Source organism: Canis lupus, chromosome 27, assembly GCF_048164855.1.
Source record: "Canis lupus baileyi chromosome 27, mCanLup2.hap1, whole genome shotgun sequence".
Taxonomy (NCBI): Eukaryota; Metazoa; Chordata; class Mammalia; order Carnivora; family Canidae; genus Canis; species Canis lupus.
Window position 1 is genome coordinate 41739051 of NC_132864.1, and position 23855 is coordinate 41762905.

Here is a 23855-nt window from a genome sequence, read left to right on the forward strand (position 1 = left end):
AGTCCCTTTGCACAGCAAATGACGTCGGCACCCCACCCACATCGCTGGCCTCTACCTCTGACCCCCTGCACCTGCATGTGTTTGGCTGTGGGCCTCTTTCTCTTGCCAACAGTGTGCCCTGTCCTCCCCCCCACCTACCCCTGCGGTGGCAAGCTACGAGCACCAAGGAATGCATGCCTTTGGAAGCAGCCCTCACCCAGAGACCAGCAGGAGCTGGTGTGTGGATGCCCAGCACCCCTGGGGTGGGATGGCCTATTGCTCTAGGCCATAACTTGGTGTCCTCTGTTGGTTCCAGTATTTCCCAGCAGGATCAAGCTCCAGTTACACACTATGGAAACTAGCTTAATAACAAAACCTCCATGGGCTGCTCTTCCTCCCCCACCAGGGGTTCTTGGGATCAGCTCACAAACAGCTCACCCCTCAATCCTTGTCTGGGGTTTGCTTCTGGGGAGCCACCATGTAAAACACTCCAGCAGAATGTATTTTTTCTGTTAATTTAGGTTCATTCTACAGTTTATCTTTCTTTTCAGGGTTACCAGCCTGCCAAAAGCAATATAATAATGTGATTAACAGCTATGAGCCAGGCTAGATTTTTGCCTGAACAACTCAAAGTAACCAAAAAGCTCTATTTTCAGATTTTTTGGTATGATTCCCACATCTGCTCACCAAATAAACAAGTGATGGTCTCTCACGCTTAGTGCCCTGCTTATCACTACAGACAGGTACCATTTCTTGAGCATTTTTGTTTTGATCAGAATTTATGTTTGGTCCTACCTTTTATATCTTCACTCGGTATGGTTTTCAAAAGCTCATGCTTCCAAGTGAAATATGTATTTTTCAAAAACCACACAATCCACTTCTTTATCATCCCAGCACCCAATCTCTGTAATCACTGGCCCATGACCATCAAACATCTTTCCATAATAGCATTTGCCACAGGAATGCAGAGAATATTAAACCAATTTTTAAAAGATTACGCCAGGGGGATTTTTCTTCTGAAGGACTTTTGTCATGCTTTTTAAGAGCTGCTGTTCTTACATTTTATATTCTAAGCAGTAACTTCTCCATAAAGATAAATTGTGAGGGACAATCTTTTACTGTGACCTCCCACCCCCCGGTGACAGCAGCCAGATTAGAATTACATTGGTAAATGACCATTTCCCATAATTAGGTCAACAACACACTTAGAGGGTCACAGGATGAATTTTCAGGTGGGTGGTCCCTTTCCAGTGGCTGAGGGACCAATGAATCCTTCAGACATGAGCTCATCATGACCATGGATTGAGAAATTGTTCTAGAGTACTTGTATTTTTTTCCACCTCAAAGTCTATAACATAATTCCCTTCTTGATTTAATCATTTTTAGCATGCTTCCAAGTACATAGTGTACATTTTTAAATGATCCAGGGGGATGTAAAAAATGTCAATGTTGTAGTAAAGAGTATACTTTATAAAATATTGAATATGTATAAATATCAAAAAAGTACACATACACATTTTGTCTTAGCCTCTTCAGGCAACTATAGCCAAATATGAGGTCAGATGAGGGCTGTCTTCCGCATCACACTTGCCCACATGGTAGAAGAGGTGAGGGAGCTCTCTGGGACCTCTTTTGTAAAGGCACGAGTCCCATTCATGAGAACTCCACCCTTGTCACCCTGGGCTTTAGGACTTTGGCACCTGCATTCTGGGGGACACTCGTACCTCCGGAACATAGCATGTGTGTATTTAGCATCGCTTACTGGTAGATTATGCGTGAACAACTCAAGATTCTGGAGCCCTTCTGATTGACTCCGTATCCCTTGTTGAGCAGAGAGACCTTTGCTTTGATGCTCCTGTCAAAAACCCTTCTCTCCACGTGTAATTGGCAAATCTCCACCAAATGGATAACAGGCATAGAAAGTGTGTAAGTGAAAATATTCATAGTAAATTAGCTGTCTTTCCTACAACCACTCCAAATTACTTTTTTTGGTGATCAAAACACCAAGATATTATCCTACTGGGCTGTATAGTCCTTTTTTTTTTTTTTTTTTTAAATAAAAACTCTTCAATTCTTGAGGTCTTCCTTCGAAGCAACCTCCCATCTAATGTCATGACTCCCCAGGGCATCAGCAGAAAGGAAATACCTGTAGGTTCTATGGGTGGATTTATTCCCTAACACAGGGCATCCTCCTTTCTTCCCATACTGACAAGAGCTGCCTCCTCGGTGAATTCCAAATGAGCTTCAGTCCAAGGGGCTGCCTTTCATAGTGAGTTTTTGTCAAAGAGAAAGCAACATGTAGAAAAACAGACACACACACTCATCGACTTCAGTGACAAAACAAACGGCTGGAATCACTTCTGTAAGAAACAGGCTTCTGGAAGCAATTGGGGTGTCTCTTCACTTTACCACGGGCGGCCCACATGGGAGCGGCATTTCCGACCTTCCTGTAACTGCAGTGAGTCCCGGGCCTGTGTTCTTGTTGTTGTTGTCCTCTCCTAAATTCTTCAGTTGATATCCAAAGAGGATAGGCAGGCGATGGAATGAAACCAGAATCAACATCAGTTTGTAGATAAAAATTTCCTATTGGGGCACCTGGGTGGCTCAGCTGGTTAAGCATGTGACTCTTGGTTTCGGCTCAAGGTCGGGATCTAAGGTCCTAAGGTCCTGGGATCAATCCCCACGTCGGACTCTATGCTCAGCATAGAGTCTGCTAGAGATTCTCTGTCTCCCTCTGACCCTCCCCGTTGCCTGTGCCTTCTCTGTCTTTCTCTCTGTTTCTAATAAATCTAAAAAACAAATTGCCTTTGGCTATAATCTTTGAGATCTTTGGCTATAATCTTTCTATGAGATTATCTAGACTTAAAAAAAAATAGCAACCTGGACCATCACGTGTTTTGTAACCTCTTACTCTTTGATAAGCCTTCTTTTGTTTGTGCTGTGCAACCATGAGATTGGTGTCAAGACAAGGCAGGGTGAGTGGTGAGTGCAGGGCTGACTCCAGGGCTCAGCTACGTTGGTGTCACCCTGGGATGGAGAACGTAAGTTGCTGGCCTCGAAGATCCTCCTATCTCTTGGGAAACAGACCTGTACCCAACCAGGATCCATGTCTGTCTGTGCCAAGTTGTAGTAGATGTATCAAGTGCTTTAAGGGCCTGAGGTGGACAGGAGGGGATTGTCTGCAGACAGGAAGGCTACCATGAGTCCCTTTCTCTGAAGTGTCTCTCTTTACTTGAGTTCTGAGTCTGTCTCCCTCTGTGTGACCAACCCAGCTGAGCTATTGGAGCCATGTGTGCATGACTTGAAATGTACCTCCCTCAACAGGAAACAAAGGTCTTATGTATATAAAAGGTATAAAACCTCACCCCGATGTCCCAACAAAAGGGAATGAAAAAGGCGCATGATAAGAACAAGACCAGGAATTTTGAGTCCGGAGGCATTGGTTTTACTTTGGGCTCCACCACAAACAACCTCTTGCTTCACTGATCCAAGCAGTGCATATGGAGCATCCAGTCGATCCAAGACCTTGTGCCCAGAACCTTCAGTAAAGTTCCAGACTACAGGGAGATAGATATTAAACAACTCTTACACAGTTATGATTATGAAAAATACTATAAAGAAAAAAATGAAGGGCTTTTTTGGTAAGAGTAAATGAGAAGCCAAATTAGTGTGATCCCACTGGTGGGGGGGGGGGGCGGTGAGTGGTGATGGAGCTTGCTGGAAGTATGTGTGAAGCCCCTAAATCCCTATGGTATATCTGAGAACTGGAAAGGTCATAGTGGCTGGTACGGCATGGACGAGGGAGAGGGTTAAGAGTTGAGGTTGGTGACCTTGGTGGCAGCAGATCATATGTGTCTGTATAGACGGTTGCACCAATCTGTTGCAGCAAAGAAAACCATCTCTAATCCTAGACGCTTCAAACAATAGTGTATTTGTTGTTTCTCACGATGATGTGTGTTGGCTGGGCTCAGTGGGTGGCTCTTCCGCTCTGCATATCAGCTGCCTCTGGTAGGAGTATTTAGCTCTGAGCTCAGCTGGGGGTCCCCTGCTGGCTGCAGTCTCACTTAGGGTGGTTGGGTTCCAAGAGGGTGGGCACTGAAGGTTCCCTGATCCCTTAGGACCTGGCCCCAGAACGGGCACAGCCATTCAGTTCATCAGGGCAAGTCATCTCCAAGGGGAAGTAAATTCCATCTCGTTTTGGAGGTTGAGACAATCCCGTAGAGAAGGGGGGAGTATTTATTAGGAAAGCACCTTTGGATACTGTGGACCTCACAAAACATTGAAAGCACTTTGGACTGGAGGCTTTCATTATTTATTGTATGTCTAGCACATTTGAAGTACCTTATTGCCTGTGACCCTCATGACGATTTAACGAACTAAGCAGTATTATCACTATCCCCTCCATAAGTCAGATGGGTCCCAAAACTGTCAAGTGACAGGGACAAGCGTTGGCAGAGGCCCACCTGGGGCCCATGTGTGCTGTGACCACTGTGCTGCCGTGTGACCATTTCACTGGTTCTCAGTCATGGTTCCTTCCTCATCTCAGCTTAGGACATGAGGTTCTACGAGGTTGAGCAAAACATTTTGTTAGGATCATAAACAGGAAAGTCCTCATGCCTAAGTTTAAAGCACCAGAGTATCTACCTTGAGAAGATCTCATCATCGATCTATGTCCTGATGCATTTCAGAAAGTAAATTAGTAACTAAGAACCAAGGGGTCGATGAGCTCTGACTTGCTGGCCCCATCTATTCTCATCAGAAGTGGAGACTGCTGAAGTTCTGAGGGCCAAATGGAGGCGCGGAGGACAGTAGAGGCTCGCTCTCCAACCCAGTACCCTTGCCAATTGCCTGCTTGTATCTGGAAATCTCAAAGATGTGTCTCCAATAGTATCATAAGGAAATCTTCCTACTACCGCCTGGTGTTTGCCACTTTCCCTATCTCCTCTTTCGGCACTTTTAGCGCAATTTCCTTCCATGTATCTAAAAATGCGTTGTGTATTTGGTGCTGAAATGGGAGATTATTGCCTCTTTCCTTCTGTGTTTCATGTTATTAGAGATATCCCCTCCTGTCCTGCTTCATACCCTGATAGTTTATAAGATTTATTGTGGAAAGATACAAGTGACCTAGAGGAAGGAACGTTTATATCGCTGGCTCCTCCCTCCCTAGGAACTATCCAAATGGCTGATACTACATAGTACTCAGTTTTGTTTTTCCCTCTATTGATCGAGGCTTTGATATTGCTTTGGGCTCTTCTGGTAGCTCTATTTAGGATGAATTTTCTCCCAGAGAGGGGTCATTGTCAATCCTTCATGCCAATAGCCTTCTGAGCACCATCCTACCAATCTTCCACACTGTTTGGGCATGTATGAGTACTGAGACCTATAAGATAGTTTTTTTATTAAAAATTTATTTTAGGGAATGTGAGTGGGACAGGGGGGATGGGCACAGGCAGAGAGAATCTCAAGCGGACTCCCCCTCCCCCTGAGTGCAGACCTAACACAGGTCTCCATCTCAGGACTCAGATCATGACCTAAGTTGAACTCAAGAGTCAGATGCTCAAATGAGTCACCCAGGCATCCCTATAAGGCATTTTAAGTGTGGGGTACCGTCCCATCAGCAGCATTTTCTGTAAATTCAAATACCTTGTATGTTCCAACCTCATGTGACTCCACGGTGGAGGTAATCATGACTTCACCCATGGGGTGAGCAGGACATTGTCACTTAGCAGAGGAAACAAATAGTCGGCACTGCATCTGTGCTATTAAACTATCATATTAACCAAACAACCACTTGATGGATTAACATTTTTTTTACTTCCCCCGGAGTTGTTTTGGAGTTTTTAAAGGACACAGGTGTTTTCTCGGAGAGAAAATTGGGAGCATGTTCCCACTGGCAGGTCTGTGTGTCAAAATGGAATTGGTTGAGGTAATGAATGTCCTTTGAAATGAGCCTGTTGTGTTTATAGGAACTTTTTAGGTATGATTATGGCTCTCTACGACCTCATCATCTTCCTGTCATTTGTCCGTTTGACCTTCCAGGTGCTAGGATGCCTTAAGACTGTCAGAGGAAATAAACAGTTTATATATATATATATATATATATATATATATATATATATATATATATTTGGGCATGTATGAGTACTGAGACCTATAAGATAGTTTTTGAACTATATATATATATATAGTGCTCAATTATTAAAAAAAAAAACTTCTTAGGAGAAAAGACATTCTAAAACAGAAAAAGGTTGTTTTTTTTTTTTTTTAAACCAATTTCCTGAAACTCCAATGTTCTTTCCTTTTTTGGGGGAAAAAAAAAGGCAGCATTGCCACTTCCAAATATCATTCATGTAAATAATAAGAATTAGGATGTTCTACCAAAAACTGGCCAGTAGCAGTGATAGTTTTGTGTGAATGAGTCATAGATTATGACACAAGTTTATTTACAGAGGAGACAAGTAAATACGCCATCACCAAGATTATTTCTGTGCCCTAAATCACACAAAATGTAGTGACTTCAAACCCCAGGCCTCTCAGGATTGTCTGGGTTGACTGGACTCCTTGGTCCAATCCTATGCCCCCCTTGGTGTCATTGGGGTCACATCCCCATTTGGAATGTCCAAGGTGGCCTCGTGTCCTCCAGAATCTCTCTTCAAACCACCAGTCACTCCACAGTAATCAAGGCTGAGCTTTGTGACAGCTTATCTGCTGGCTTAAAAGAGTCAAGGTCTTTAACACTTAGGTCATGAACTGGTTTTTTTGACCCCATTCTTGGGTCAAAGCAAGTCACTAAGTGAGCCTAGATTCAAAGAGAGGAGAATCAGCTTCCCCGTCTTGATGGAGGAGGCGTGGTGGGGAGTTTGGACCTCTCTTGGGCTCACCTCAGAGATACTGATGGACTCGTCTATGTAGAAACTGAGACTCCCCTGTGTGGGGGGAGCGGGCTCTTGGGGACGTACCTGCATCTCCATCAATTGCTCCAGCTTTACTACTGACAAGCCATCGTGGTCTTGGCCATGTTTCTTCCCATCTCCATGACTTACTCTTCTCGTCTGTAAGATGGACATCGTGATGGTAGTTGTTTCACATGTAATTCAGGAGTTTCCACAATTACCATGTTAGTGTAGATAAAGTTGTTAGAACGGGTTAACGTGTGAAAGGACAAACAGCAGTGCCAGGCACATAACGACTTAGAGGGTCGCCATTGTTAATACTAAAGGGAAAGCGAAGTCAAGGGGGACGGGTGGGATGAGGCTGCTCAGCTCTTCCATGGCAGATTGTCACAGCGGCACAGAATGAAATTGCCTTAGAATGTGTTTTCTTATCAAACCAGACAAAGGTTCCTGCAAAATATCACGGACTTGCTTTTTAATAAGCTCTCTGGAAACATTTTACGACCATGTTACGTGGATCTACAGGATCCACTTTCCATTCTGCGTTCTTCTGGCCCTGAGGTGACCACTGCCATGGCCCATCATGCCTGGACACCTCCCCACTGCCTGGACTCCCCTTTTATTCTCTCCTGTCAATACCTACGCTCTAGCCACATCAGGTCACCTGTGGTTCCCACATGGGGTGTGCTGTTCCTAGTTCCAGGGATGCTCACATTCTGCTCTTTTAAAGCCCAACCATGATCTGTTTCTTCCTCGTCGGCCTAGTTCTCTTCTTGACCTCTTCTCTCATCCTGAACCTGGGCACGTGTTTTCTTTCCTCCTTGCTCCCAAACCATATGGTTACTTCTTTTATAAGAATCCATCCCAGTTCTGAATGTCTAATACTTCTCCATCTCCATAAGTTCCCTGAGCTCGTGAGTCTGTTTTTTTTTTTTTTTATTTTTTTTTTTGGTCCTTCTGAATTGTCAAAACTCAGCACAGCGCCACAGAGCCTATGGCATCGCGTGTATAGGTTAACTGCCCAGGTGAGATTTCTCAGTGTGTTCCAAAGCTACAGCTCTTCACAGAGCAAGAAAGAACCCAAACTTACTCCTTGACAACATGAATTATATAGATGTTATTATGAGATTGTCATGATCTATTTTTTTTTTTCAAATTAGTGTTTTTTTAATGAAGTTTTAGATTCCAGTGTAGTTCACCTACGGCATTGTGTTAGTTTCAGATGTCCACGAGAGTGATTTAATAATTCTGCACCTTACGCAGCGCTCATTGTGACGGGTGTACTCTTACTCCCTTTGGACTCTTTCCCCCATCCTCCACCCACCTCCCCACTGGTGACCATCCATGTGTTCCCTGGAGTTAAGAGTCTTGCTTTGTTTCTTTCTCTCCCCACCCCCCACCCTTTGCTACTTTGTTCACTTGTTTCTTAAATCCCACGTATGAGTGAAATCATGTGGTATTTGTCTTTCTCTGGCTGACTTATTTCATTTAGCATGATACCTTCTAGCTGCATCCATGTTGCTGCAAATGGCGAGATTTCATTTTTTTTTTAGCTGAGTAATCCATTGTATCTATGTAGGTGTGTACACACACACACGCACCCAACATCTTTATCCATTTATCTATTGATAGACACCTGGGCTGTTTCCATAATTTGGCTTATGGTAAATAATATCACAGTAAACACAAGTGCATGTTTCCCATCGAATTAGTGTTTTGATATTTTTGGGGGGTAAATCACTAGTAGTGCAATGACTGGATTTAGGGTAGCTCTATTTTTAACTTTCTAGGGACCCTCCATACTGTTTTCCACCGCTGCTGCAGCAGTTTGCCTTCCCACCAACAATGCGAGAGGGTTCTTTTTTCTCCACATCCTTGCAAACACCTGTTTTTTTTTTTTTCTTGTGTTGTTGATTTTAGCCATTCGGACAGGTGTGTGGTGACATGTCATTGTGGTTTTGATTTGCATTTCCCTGATCAGTGATGTAGAGCATCTTTTCTCGGGTCTGTTGGCCATCTGGGTGTCATCTTTGGAGAAATGTCTGTTCCTGTAATCTTCCCATTTTTAATTGGATTATTTGGGCGGTTTTTTGAGTATTGAGTTGTAGAAGTTCTTTATATATTTCAGATGTGAACCAATTATTGGATGTGTCATTTGCAAATGTCTTTCCCTATTCAGTAGGTTGCCTTTTAGTTGCGTTGATTGTTTCCTTTGCTGGGCAGAGGCTCTTTATTTTGATGTGGTCTTGCAGTTTTTACTTTTGCTTTTGTTTCCCTTGCCTCAGGAGACCTATCTAGATAAATGTTGATACAGCCGATGTCAGAGAAATTATAGCCTGTGCTCGCTTCTCGGGTTTTTATGGTTCTTGGTCTCACATTTTTAGGTCATTAATCCATTTTGAGTTTATTTTTCTGTATGATGTAAGAGAGTAGTCAAGTTTCCTTGTTTTGCATGTCGCTGACCAGTTTTCCTAACACTGTTGAAGAGACTTCCTTTTTCCCATTGCGTAGTCTTGCCACCTTTGTCAAAGAGTAGTTGATCATATAACTGGATTTATTTCTGGGCTCTCTATTCTGTTCTATGCGTCTATTTTTGTGCCAATACCATACAGTTTTGATTACTACAGCTTTGTGACATCACTGGAAATCTGATCGTGGTGCCCCAAGCTTTGTTCTTCCTTTTCCAAATCAATCCTGCGATTCTGGGATTTCGTGGCTCCATAAAAACTCTAGGATTGTTTGTTCTGGTTCTATGAAAAGTGCTGTGGATATTTTGATACAGATTGCATTAAATCTGTACATTTCTTGGAGTAATACAGACATTTTCACAGTATTAATTTTTCTAGCCTATGAGCATAGAAATCTTTCCATTTCTTTGTGTCACCTTCAATTTCTTTCATCAATGTTTTATAGTTTTCAGAGTACAGATCTTTGACCTCCTTGGTTAAGTTTATTCCTAGATATTTTACTGTTTTAGTACAACTTAAGTAGGATTGTTTTCTTAATTTATCTTTGTGCTACTTGATTATTACTACACAGAAATACAACACATTTCTGTATATTGATTTTGTGACTTTACTGAATCCATTGATCAGTTCTAATAGTTTTTGGTGGAGTCTTTAGGTTTTTTTCTTTTTTATAGATAATATGTCATCTGCAAATAGTGAAAGTTGTACTTCTTCCTTTGGATGTCTTTTATTTTTCTTCTCTGATTACTGGGGTGAGGACTTGCAGTACCATGTTGAATAAGAGTGGTGAGAATGGACATCCTTGTCTTGTTCCTGACCTTAGGGACATCCTTGTCTTGTTCCTGAGTTTTTCCCCATTGAATATGATGTTTACTGTAGGAGTTTCATACTAAACCTTTATTATGTTGAGGTATGTTCTTTCTAAACCTACTTTGTTGAGAGTTTTTATCATGAATGGATGTTGAACTTTGTCAAATCTCTTTTCTGCACCTATTGAAAGGATAATATGGTTCTTTTTTTTAAAGATATTTTTTTAAAGATTTTTAAAATTTATTTATGATAGAGAGGCAGAGACAGAGGCAGAGGGATAAGCAGGGTCCATGCAGGGAGCCTGATGCGGGACTCGATCCCGGGTCTCCAGGATCACACCCTGGGCCAAAGGCAGGTGCTAAACCACTGAGCCACCCAGGGATCCCTGGATAATATGGTTCTTATCCTTCCTCTTATTGATGTGATGTATCACACTGATTGATGTGCAAATACTGAACCACCCTTATATCCCAGGAATAAATTCCACTTGATCATGGTGAGTGTTATTTTTTTTTCAATGTATTGTTGGATTCAGTTTGCTAGAATTTTGTTGAGGATTTCTATATCTGTGTTCATCAGAGATATTGGCCTATAGTTTTCTTTTTTTATGGTGTCTTTATATGGCTTCGGTATCAGGGTAATAGTGGCCTCATAGAATGAACTTAGAAGTTCTCTCTCTCTCTCTCTCTCTCTTTGAAATAGTTTGAGAATAGGCATTAACTTTTCTTTAAATGTTGGTAGAATTCACCTGCAAAGCCATTTGGTCCTAGACTTTTGTTTGTTGGAAGTTTTTTTGTTTATTTATTATTTTTATTACTGATTCAATTTCATTGCTAGTAATTGGTCTGTTCAAATTTCTGTTTCTTGCTTCAGTTTTGGGAAGTTACATGTTTCATCCATTTTTTTCTAGGTTTTCCAATTTATTGAAATATAGTATTTCATAACATTCTCTTAAAACTGTTTGTATTTCTGTGGTGATAGTGGTTATTTCTCTTTCATTTGTGATTTTTGTGTGTGGGGGTGTGTTTGATTTTGTTTCTTTTTGTTCTGTTTTGTTTTTTATGAGCATGGCTAGAGGTTTGTCAATTTTGTTGATCTTTTCCAAGAACCAGCAGCTCTTATTGCTCTGTTCTATTGTTTTGTTGTTTTAGTTTCTATCAATTATTTCTGGATTTTTTTTTTTCCTTCTGCTGGCTTTAGGGTTTGTTCATTATCTTTCTAGCTCCTTCAGGTGTATAAGATGGGTTGCTCATTTGAGATCTATCTTGCTTCTTGAGGTAGGCCTGTATTGCTATATACTTCCTCTTTAGGATCACTTTTGATGAATTCCAGAGGTGTTGGACCATTCTGTTCATTTTTATTTGTTTCCATATGCTTTATTTCTTTTTTGATTTCTAGATTGACCCATTCATTGTTTAGTAACATGTTATCTAACCTCCATATATTTGTGCTCTTTCCATATTTTTTCATGTGGTTGATTTCTAGTTTCATAGCATTGTGGTCAGAAAAGATGTATGACCTCAGCCTTTTTGAATTTGTTGAGACTTGTTTTGTGTAATATGTGATATCTTCTGGAAAATGTTCCATGTACATTTGGAAAAAAAATGTATTCTGGTGTTTTGGGGTTAAATGTTCTGAATATGTCTATGCAGTCTGGTCCAGCGTGTCATTCAAAGCTACTGTTCCCTTGTTGATTTTCTGTTTGGATGATATATTCATTGTGTAAATTAGGTGTTTTATTATTATTGTATTATCAATTAGTTCCTTTTTGTTAATATTTTATGTGTTTGGGGGCTCCCATGTTGGGTACATATTTACAATTATTATATCTTCTTGTTAGATTATCCTCTTCATTGCTATATAACGTCCTTCTTTGTCTCTTGTTGCAGTCTTTGTTTTAAAGTCTATTTTTTCTGATATGAATATTGATAAATTGACTTTCTTTTGACATCCTTTTGCATGATAAATATTTTTCCGTCCCCTCACTTTTTTTTTTTTTAAAGTTAGTCCCCTCACCTTCAATCTGTGTGCATCTTTCATTCTGAAATGGATTTTTTTTGTAAGCAACATAGAGATAGGTCTTGTTTTTTTTTTTTTTTTTTTTTTTTTATCCACACTGTCACTCTGTGCCTTTTGATTGAAGCATTTATTCCATTTTCATCCAAAGTAATCATTGATAAATATATATTTATTCCTATTTTCTTGTTTTGTTGTTATTTTTGTTGCTTTTCTCTGATCATTTCTTGCTCTCTTTCATGGGTTGCTGGCTTCTGATATACTTGGATTCCTTTCTCTTTATTCTTTGCATATCTATTACTGATTTTTGATTTGTGATTAGCATTAGGTTTGTATAGAACACCTTTTGCAAATAGCAATCTATCTTAAGTTGATGAGTGCTTGAGATTGAACCCATTCTTTACCTCTCTTCCCAACACATTTTAGATATGTCATATCATATTTTATATCCTTTTATTTTCTGAATCCTTTGACTGATTTTTACATAAATACTATTTTTACTGTTCTTGTGTGGCTCTCACTTAGGGTCTTTCCTTTCCAATCAAATAATCCCCTTTAATGTTTCTTAGATAGCTGGTTAGCGGTCATGAATTCCTATAGTTTTTGTTTGTCTAAGAAACTCTATCTCTTCTTCTATTTTGAAGGATATCCTTGTTGGATAGAGTATTCTCTATTTCCTTTCAGCACTCTGAATATATCATGCCACTCTCTTCTGGCCTTCAAAGTTTCTTCTGAAAAATTTGCTCCTAGCCTCTAAGGTTTCCCTTGTATGTAAATTCCTCTAGCTGCTTTTAATTTTTTTTTTCTTATTATTACTTTTTGCCATGTTAATTACCATGTGTATTGCTATGGCCTTCCTTAGACTGAATTTTTGAGAGGGGATCTCTGTGCCTCTGGGGTATGGGATTTTATTTCTTTGCCCAGAGTAGGGAAGTTTTCAGGTATTATTTCTTCAGAGAAATTTTATGTGCCCTTTTCTCTCTTCTTCTGAGATCCGTATAATGCAAATGTTACTATACTTGATGGAGTCACTGAGCTCCGTAAGACTGTCTCAATTTGCATTACTCTTTTTAATCTTACTTGCTCAGCTGGATTACTTTCCATTATTCTACCAGGTCATTATATTTTTCTGCTTCCTCGAGCCTATTTATTCCATCAAGAGTATTTTTGCTTTCATTTATTGAGTTCTTCATCTAATACTGGTTCTTTTTTTATGTTTTCTATCTTTTTGTTGAGGGTCTCACTCATGTCTTTCGCTCTTTTTCTCAAGTCCAGTGAGTATCTTCATGATCATTACTTTAAATTTTCTATTAGACATATTACTTATGTGTTTCACTTAGGGCTCTTGCTCTGGGTTGATCCCATTCTTTTATTTAGGACATATTTGTCTCCTCATTTTGTCTAACTCTGTGTCTATTTTCTGTGTTTCTTTCTGTTAGGAAGGTCATCTACACTTCCTGATCTTGAATTTTTTTTTATGACCTAGCTACACAGAGCTTTAGCAAAAGGCACCCATTAGTGTCAACACTCCCCTGACTTCAGACTCTGATTTGAACCTTAACCTAATCTCCAATAACTAAAGTATATTAACATCAGCAGGTTGACTTATTGGTTCTCTCATTTAGTTAAGGTAATGACCTTATAAAGAGACCCTTTAGTAACTGGCAGCCCAGTGTCCATTGTTCCTTAAGACCTGGTGCTTCAGGCAGTGTCTCCTATGTGTGTTGTGTGTGCCCTATTGTGCTCTGGCTGTTTTTTTCCTCCACTCCAGTCATTTGCAGTGGCTCTGTTCCTGTTATGGGCAGCTTTTGGTCCCTGGCTGGGATGGGGTGAATTTCAATAAGATACACACTAGTCTGCTTGCTAAATGAGACATGAAACTGCCATTGCCAGGACTAAGCTGGCCCGTGTAGGTCTGCTAAGTGCATATGGGTGGGGTGTACACTTTAAAACAAGGTGTACTTCAGGCTTCTGTAGCACCTACAGCCACAGCTGCTGCCAGGAGCAAAACCTTGCAGAATGTGTGGGTTGGGAGCAGTGGTGCTAGTGAGGTCTGCCTGGTTTTCAGAAGGGAAGTAGACCGCAGTAGCAGCACTGAGGTGAGTGTGACTGGCAAGCGGACTCCACCCAAGTGCATGGGCAAGGCCATGGGGTGGCGCTTGTTGGAAGCAAGTTAGGTACCAGGTATGGACATTGTACTGGTTCCTGCAGGTGGTTGTTGTTTATGCTGGGGGAACAGGGGAGGGAATGGAGCCTTGCCAGCTCCTCTGTTCCTGAAGGGGTCTCTCTGAGATCCCTGCCTCCCCAGAACTTGCCCTGTGATGACTAAATCACTCCCCCATTTGCCCCCAGGGTTTTTTAAACTGCTGTATATATGCTGTATCTGAGGGACTGTTTGGTGTGCTGTCTCTTTAAGGGCAGGGACTCAGCTTTCTAAGTCCCTCTAAGTCACAGAGCTAAGCCTGCTGATTTTTAGAATTCCAGACTTTAAGTCACGCTGGTTCTAAGAAGTCACAAAATTTGGCCACTCTCACTTTCAGAGCCAAATGCTGTGGGGGTTTGTATTCCCTGGGCAGGCTCCCTGGTGTGATAGTCTGTTTCTCATCCTCCACCACACTCCAGGCTCCCTCCTATGTGTGGTTGGCCACAGTCTGTTTAGGTCTCAAATTGCATTTTCACCCTTCCTACATTCTTCCATGTGGCCTCTTCTCACCTTTGGTTGTAAATTTCATTCTGCCGGTCTTTGGGCTGTTATCTGGGTTATTTAGGCTTGTGAGGTTATCTAGTTGTATCCTTGATGAAGAGACCTCAGTGTCCTCCTCTGCCATCTTCAAGCCAACACTGCAGCCTTTTAGAATATCAACTTTTGTCACTTAATCTGAACCATTTAAGAATCCAAAAGTGGAACTATTAGAATTTGTACCTGTACATTTTCTTGAAGGGTTTTTTAAAACAAATTTTGGGGGCCTATGAATTTGTAGTACTTCTTGTGTGAGATGGTTTGGTTTTTCATGTCAATTTGCGGATGTTAATTACACTTTAGTTGTTGGAGATATAGGTTAAGGTTCAAATCAGTCTGAAGTCAGGGGAGTGTTGGCACTAATAGGCTGCCTTTTGCTAAAGCTCTGTGTAGCTAGATCATATAAAAAAATCAAAGAGTTTATTGGCATCTGTTTGACAACTTAGATTTGTCCAACTAAAAGTATTGGCAATAAAATAGTCTAATCAAGGAAAAGTATACATCTTGTCTTCCAGCAATCTGTACTCTGACATGTCAGCCAAAAGCATTACTACTACTATGGCCCAGGATTTCATGACCCTTGCCACCTGGTAGATTTACTTCTCTACCCCTGGAACATTTGTAGGTTGATAATAGAAGCAGCTTCACTTACTGAAAGGGCCACTGGCTGTTCTAATGGTAGCTTCACTGTAAACAGCAGGGGAACATAAAATGTGGGGGAAGGGTGGCGGCAGACATAGTGATAGTGTCAAACTTATGTTTAACTTTCCAAGGTGTACTGGGTCAACAATCTGAGTTTTTGGCAAATGAATTCCAGGCACTAGTTGGCCGAATTTCCACAGAAGCACCAGCTCTGGATTTGAATCCAGGTTCTTTCACTTAGACCCAGAGAGATAAAGTTATTTGTGAGTGGTCTTAGGTCCCATCTTTTTGTGTGCATGAGGTGGATAATGAGAGAATCTAAAGAATGATTGAAGAGTAAAGTAAGTTAGTTTATATAAAACTCTATTATCTCCATTGCACTGCTGAGAAAACAGACTCAGGTTAATTAACTTGTTCAAAGTTGCATGGTTACTAAGCAACATGGCTGAGACTTATTATTATACTGTGCTTAGCACATATTAAGAACTAATTTAAAAAATGCTGGGAATGTAGACATATGGTCATATCTTAAAAAGATACCATTAAGTTTGATTTGACATTTAATATCATCTTATAGGCCTCTCACATTTATGATTGTTGTTAAAATAACAAACTTAAATTTTAACAATTGCAAAAATATGTGAAGTCTGAGCTAAAATTATTAAACATATAAAGATAATAAAATATAATGGTACTTTAATTGCTGTTATAAAGTGAGAGTGAGAGTGACCTAATTTTCCCCCAAAATAATTGATTCTCTTATGCTTACTGCTGTGTCAATTTATTTCTTTGAGCCCTGATAGATTTAGAGGGCCCTCTACTCAGCACCCATTCTCATCTTTCTTATTGATCTTCTCAAATTCCCGCATGTCTTATCCAAGTCACTCCTTTGGATGATGCTCAGAAATCAAAATGCAAATCTGAAGAGATAATATATTGACCCATCATTGCTTAACAGATATCATAGGATAAACTAATTTGTCAGTTTATATAGTCCATTGCCCAACTGCAAAAATGTCCTACATGGCATTTATTCAATTGGTCACATAATAAATTGAGGAAGTATGCGTCAATTTAGGATTAAGCTGTTACTAGCTTGTCTGAAAGTTAATACTTAGGATAATCGAAGGAACATACACCGTTGTATAAATTGTTTTATATCTTTTTTGGTAGAAGGTGCGTTGTTCATGAATTAAATGAAATAAAGTTTGTAAAGCTGTTAGCAGGAGAGCAGGTCACCGATTATGATGAATAAATGTTAGTGATGGTTATAATTATTGTTAAAGGAAGAAAAGCACTTGATATACAAGTGCTTGATAACCACTCTTAACTGTGGTATGTATGAAGCCACTTAAAATGTGAGCAATAATAACAATAATACTATGTGTATGCTATGTGCTAAATCCTCTGCTAAAAGTTTTAATATATGGGTCATATAACTTTACCCAGGATTAGATGGTAGAACTAGGATTAAGCTTTATAATTAAGGTGAAACTCTTAAAAGTCATGAATTTTACTCTTTTATTGACTTTCAATCCTTAATAGCAAAACTACTTTATCAAAGGTTCCAATAAATTGCCATGGTTTTTTGAGAATGGAGGTTTACTTCTCCACATTCTTATGCTTTCTAAAATTTTACTATGAAATCAAAAAAGAAAATCTCTTGGTAAAGAATGGATTTAAGAGTGATATGGAATAAAGCAAAAGACCATTTTGCTTGCATTCCAGAAAGAGGCACTTGTTAAACAATTGTGTTCAGAAATTATTTCCTGAGAGGAAAAAGTAGAGGTTTTGTTTGAAAAATTCAAAATGATATTGGGAGAGAATTTGTATCAAGAATTCATATGTAAAAGATGTTCTACAGAGTGACCTTTGAATCCTGTTCTCTACTTAGATTATAGACTTCTAAATGAGGGTTTGTATTTACTAAGAGTTAACTTTCTTTTAATCTGTATTTCCAAGTCAACGTAAAAAACAACATTTAGTAAGATCTTTGGCTCTGTGACCTGGCTTGACTGTTCCATCCCTTCTGTTTTATTAAAACAGTTACAGATACCCTTGGATTGATTTTTGAAAGGTAAAACATTTTTTTTATTCCACAAACTTTGAGCGCCTGCCATTTGCCAGACACTAAGCTGGAGGAGTTGGACACTATACTTGACCTCAAGATCCTAATAGACTCGGGTAGGGGTTGGTACACTTTCCCTTACAGAGCCAGATAGTAATTACTCTCAGCTTGCAGACCATACAGACTCTGTTGCATCTACTCTGCCATCATGTCATGAAAGCAGCTGGAGAGAATCTTTACACTAGTAACATGACTACCTTCTATTAAGATCTGACGTCCAACGATAGGTGGTGAGCCAGTGGGCTGTGGTTTGCTGAATTTCGAGTGAGGCAGATAAATAAACTGATGAGCATAAACCTAGAATCGCTATGATGGAGGTAGACCCAGGGCACCTCAGGAGCACAGATGAGAGACATCCAGACCGTCTGCCTTTGTAGATGTGTCTGCAGAGTCTACACATTGTGGGATAAAGACAAGGGGGAGATTAGGGAGATGGCAGTGTAGGCTTTCAGAGAAGATTATGACTGAGTTTCATCATGGAAATGAGCGACTCACCATGAGACCATGGTAAAGTCTATTGTATGTCAAGCCTAGGGACTCATGAATTCCATCACCTTAATATAAACTTATGATTCCAAACTATGTAGCGTGGATACTTAGTTACTCAATAAATTAATAGATAATCTTGAATTAAGGGATTACCTTTTTGAAAAAGTTGGGCGATACTCTTTTCCCTTCCCAGTTAACTTTCTAGTATTTTTTTTTTTTAAATAAAGACCTTGATACGTAAAGAAGATTTTTAAATCTCTATAGCTCAGAATTTCCTCATTCATCTATGGAATCCTTCTTGTGTGGAATGTCTATTAACATATTTTAGAGACCGTGTGTTAAATAGAATGGTTTTGGAAGCAGCCATAAACCAAGGGTGCAGAGTCCTGCATTCCGTTTGTCTACGCACAAGCAGCTAAGCTCCAGAAGCACTCCACATAGATGGCTGTTCAGTGTTGCAGTTACCAGATAATAGGTATCCAGCCCCTGGGAGATGGAAATTGGAGCAAGTCACAAGGATTTTGAGGTTTTAGGCAGAACGACTCACAAACTCAACTGGTAAATGGGAACATTATGAAATTATAGAGTGATGATTCTAAATCTTGGGCGGTATCACCCCTAGAGGTCGTTGGCTTGTCCCCATGACATTTCACAGGTAGGAGCCAGAGATGCTAAGTGTTCGGCACGACACAGGACCCTGCTGCAGAGTGAAGATGCATCATAGCCACATGTCAGGGGCATCTTGTGGAGAAGCTCTGCTAAAAGGAAGGCGTAGCCTCTGGGGACAAGGAATAACACCTCCCAAGATTCAAAAGATTGAGTAGACTCTCTGGGCAGAAACTTTTAGGCTGATTATCATTAGTACGTTAAACATTTAAAAGGTTATATGCTGCTTTTTCGTCTTAACAATCGGACATAACTTGTCGAATTCCATAAAAACCCATCCGATGATATTTTTGCTCAGGCACAGGCTGTTGTAAGATTTACAGAGCAAAGATAAGGTACACTCTGATCCTCCAAGTTTGCCACAGGGATGGATACTATTAGGCATTTCAGAGGGAATTTAATAAAGTATGTCATTAGTGCCTCACCTCCTCGTGATCATTGTGATAGAAGCACCGGAGTGACCTTAGTTCTGATTTTGAAAGTAGCCCTTCAGTGGATTCTTTTTTCCCCAAAAGCTATTCTAAGAGATTTTAAAGAAGACTCTGGAGGTCAATAAATAATTTTCTTTTCTGAATTTTTCTTGAGTAAATAGCCTCAAGGAAATATTCCTGTGGTCTCTGAAATATAACAAGCAGAAGATCTTTGGCGCAGAGCAGGGTTGCCATAAATAAAGCACCTGTTTTGAAATATAAGAGGGAGCCCATTGTCTGGGCTGAGGTGGTGTCTCCCAGGGTGAAACGGGTGACACGCAGAGAGGGGGTGGGCTGAGTTTCACCTTCCACTTATCCCCAGGCAAGTGCCCTCGGACTGTGCAAACGGTGCACCCCTGGCTCAAAACCACGACCACTTCACCGTATTTGGCTTCATTGCATATATTCCTTCGATTTGCATGCTTCTGAGTACCTACTACGTGACACACTCTATGTTAAGTGTAGTATTATGTAAGCTAAATGGTAGATCCTTTTAACTGGGTGCTTGCCTGATACTAGCTTCTTTGCTAAGTGCTCATACTTATTAATCCAACCGCTCCAGGAGCTAAGTAACTTCTGTTGTTGTATTCTGATTTAAAAAGCTAAAGCCTGTTGCTTTTTTTTTTTAAGATCTTATTTTTAAGTAATATCTACACCCAACATGGGGCTCAAACTTAACAACTGTGAGATCTCAAGAGTTGCATGCCCTGCCGGCTAAACCAACCAGGGGCACCTAAAGCTGGCTGGCATTACATAACTTGCACATGGTTACATAGCTGGAAGTGAGGGCACTGGGATTCAAAACCAGCTTTTATCCCTGATCCTAAATTCCCTGCTATTAACTGTTGCACGGTAGGGGTTTTGATGCATTATTATGTTAGTGGGAGGGGGGAAGATATTTCAGTACCTGGTTATAACACAAGGGTGGCAGGTGCTGTTCAGGAGGGAGGGAGGGAGTCATACTGAGATAAAGAAAGTTATCGGGGACCATTTCCTGGAAATCTCTGAGCTGAGTCTTAAAGAAGTTGACACAAACATATGGGAATTCAGACTGACAAATCCAAACCACAATGAGGTATCTCCTCACACTTGTCAGGAAGGCTATTATCAGAAAGGAAGAAAAGTGTTGGCAAGGATGTGGACAGATTTTGTGAAGGGAATACAAAATGGTGTTGCTGCTATGGAAAACAGTATAGAGTTTCCTCAAAAAGTTTAAAAAAAAAAAAAAGGAACTACCTTAGATCCAGCAATCGTATTTCTGGGCATTTATCCAAGAGAATCAGGATTTCAAAGAGATAACACTCCCATGTTGCAGCACTAGATACAATAGCCAAGATGTGGGAACAACTTAAAAATCCCTTGACAGGTGAGTGGATAAAGAAACTGGTAGATGCACACAGTGGAATATGGTTCAGCTTTAAAAAGAAAAAGGAAGTCTAGCAATAGGCACCAACACGGAGGAAGCTCGATGGTATTGAGCTAAGTGAACCAAGCCAATCATGGAAAGACAAAGGCTGCATGATTCCACTTCTATCAGGTACTAAAATAGTCAAATTCATAGAATCAGAATGTGGAACGGTGGTTGCCAAGGGCTAGGACAGAGGGAAAATGGAGAGTTCTAATCAGCAGGCATAAAATTTCAGTTAAGAAAGATGAATAAGCTCTCCAGTTTTGCTGTGCAATATTATTTCTATAGTTAAGAACAATGTGTCATACACTAAAGAATTAGTTGAGGACAGATTTCATGTTAAGTGCTCTCACTACAATAAATTAAAACATAGTAACATAGCACAGCAAAATAACATAGCACAGTAATATAAAATAATAGGACATAGGTGGAACAGGTTGGCTGTACTTCAGAAAATAAACTGGACTAGGTTTGTGATTCTTAGTGGTTATTTGAAATGATCACATAGTAACTGAAAAGGATTGGTCAAGCCATCGTCCTTGCCATACATGAAAACCATCGGGGGAGAGGTTAAACCATACGTGGAATAATATGGATGAACCTTGAAAACATTAAGTGAATGAAGCCCGTCACAAAAAGACCAATATTATAAAATCGCATCTGTATGAGTCACCTTGAGAAGCCAAACTCATAGAAAGTAGAATGGTGGCCAGTAGGGGCCGAGGAGACTGGGGCATTCATTTTAGCTCCTATACTTTCAGTTTGAGAGGATGAAAACCTTCTACGGATGGATGGTTGGTGGTGTTTGTACAACGATGTGGATATGCAATGCCATCGAACCGTCTACCTAAAAATCATTAAAATGATAATTTTATGTTATATATTTGTTACCACTTTGAAAAAACGAAATGCATTGCTTTCTTGGAACCCATTCCATGACTCGTTGAATCTGAATTCCTCTTGACTTTCAGGTTTGGAAACCACTGTTCCAGGGCATTTTGACCAAAGGTTTGGTCGAAGAGGTTGGTACTTGCTTTGGGAAAGGTGTGAATCCGCAGACTTGGATAGCATTAAAATCCAACTTGGAAGTCTGTGGTTGGGTATATCATAGTCTTAGAAGATGATTTTTTAAGACTGTACATGCAGTATTTTTTGTTGTGCTTTTTAAGTAGCTTCATCACTGATACATTTGTCTCCCACAGAATGATTATTTCTGTGTTAGAGGAGAAAACAGACTCACAGAGCTCAAGTGATTTGCCCCTCTTATGCAGGTGTGTGCAGCATGAGCGTAAGGGTGGTAGGAAAGATACTCAACTGATGGGAATAGAACCCTGGTCTAAATGAGCGTTTCAGGGATAACAGTTTTATAGATTTTTTTAAAAATTGTGGAATTGTCTTTTCTGCCGTCAGTTACCTGAATCATCTGAATGGAGACCTGTCGGTGATTAGAGATGTGGCAAAAGGTACCTGAAGAGTCGCCACGTCGGAAGGCGTGCAGGTGGTGTTGGGTTCCAGCACCAAGGGCAGGAGTAGAGCGTGTAACTAGGGAAGAAGACACACTATTTGCAGGTGCCTGTCCCTGAGCCCTATACTCCAGAAGGGCTCCCCACTAGTTTCTCCTGGGTGTGGTCCCCGCCCCACTGCATGCCAGGGTCAGGACCCTGGAGTTCCATCATCAGATGGCTCCAACCTCCTTTCCAAAGTCTGGCCAGGCCTCCCCACAGCTCCTTTCTACTCGCCTCGCCATTTGCCCACCCCTGTGCCCGAGCATTGACTAAACAGGCAGCTGTGTCAGTGTGTGTAGGGGGGAGAGGGCGGGGGTTGTGATGGATGGTGTTTGGTGGCACAGGGAATCGGGGCTCTGCAAATATTAGTGATGGGCTTATGTATTCAAATACAAACTATTGAAGTATTTTCCCCCTGTTATCACACCCTTTCCTCTTTTCCAGACAAATTGGTAGCTCCTTTTTTTTTAATTGACTATATTTGGCATATAACGTTATAAATTCACCATGTACACAATGTTAATTGGATACATTTATATATTGTAGTTTGATTGCCACTGTGATGATAATTAGCACCTCCATCACATTATTCTTTTAGTGGTTGGAATAATTAAGTTCTATACTCTCAGCAAGTTTGCTGACCTGTATTTACTGTGCATTATATATATATATCTGTATGGCTTGCCTACTATTATTTTTATTTACTGCTTCCAGTTTGCACCCTTAACCATCTGTCTTTTCCCCCCACCCTCGTCACCTGGTAACCACCATTTTACTGTTTTTATGAGTTTGGCTTTTTGAGATTCCGCAAGCGAGATCCTATACCTTGGCATACTCTGATTTTTCTCACTGCGTGATGTGCTCAGGGCCCATTCATGTTGTTGCAAATGTCCTCTTTTCTCATGGCTGAATAATAGTCTCTGTATATCCAATATGTGTGTGTGATGCTGTCACATAGGCCATCACCTGTAGATACATATCTCTGTATCTGTATCTTGCATCTTCTTTATTCATCCATCTATTGATGGGTACCTTGAGCTGTTCCCGTATCTTGGCTTATGCAAACAATGCTGCAGTACACATGTGAATTTCTTGACCTCAGAATTTTGGGTCAATACTAAAAGCTTCTAGAAGATAGTAGGATCCTATTGATTTTTAAAAACATGCATTCACTTAATGAAATTAGAGTGTCAGGAGTCAGATGGAGAAAGAGAAGAATCTTAGAAAGGTTTCTCCTGGACTCACCTGGGAAGGCTGACTAGAAGCACCAGGATTCCCAGCTTGACCAAAGGTCCCCTTCCTCATCTGTGGTCCCAAAAGCATAGAGCCATTGAGCATCAAGGGTCCTTCGTGACCATGACAGCAGAGAGATGAGAGACTTGACTTCCCATCCTCCGACTCCGGGATTTCGTATGACCTTGAGGAAGACTTCAACAATGAAGGTCATGAGATGGCTAACTGAGAAAGAAGGGTTCCTACCCCAGATCAAATATAATTTGATTGAAGAGATTGAAAGTAAAAATGGGTATTTCTAGCATTCTTGAGCCTACACTAAGATTTATATTTGACATTAGAATCTTTGATTATTGAAGGTCTTAAACAATAATAACCTATAGGATAAGAGTATGTATATAATTGTTA

At 40.4% G+C, this 23855-nt stretch overlaps 1 protein-coding gene and 1 long non-coding RNA gene across 7 annotated transcripts in view; one reads left to right on the plus strand and one right to left on the minus strand.

The window, feature by feature from the left end:
- Nucleotides 1-23855, plus strand: part of PRKG1 (protein kinase cGMP-dependent 1) — a 1198973-nt gene that overhangs the window by 816619 nt on the left and 358499 nt on the right. The gene's annotated exons all lie outside the window — the stretch shown is intronic.
- Nucleotides 5792-20824, minus strand: LOC140619800 (uncharacterized). Its single transcript, XR_012019584.1, has 4 exons — nucleotides 20538-20824; nucleotides 17874-18068; nucleotides 6939-7031; nucleotides 5792-6037 (listed from the first exon to the last, which is right to left on the minus strand). It is a non-coding gene; the product is annotated as an uncharacterized lncRNA (long non-coding RNA).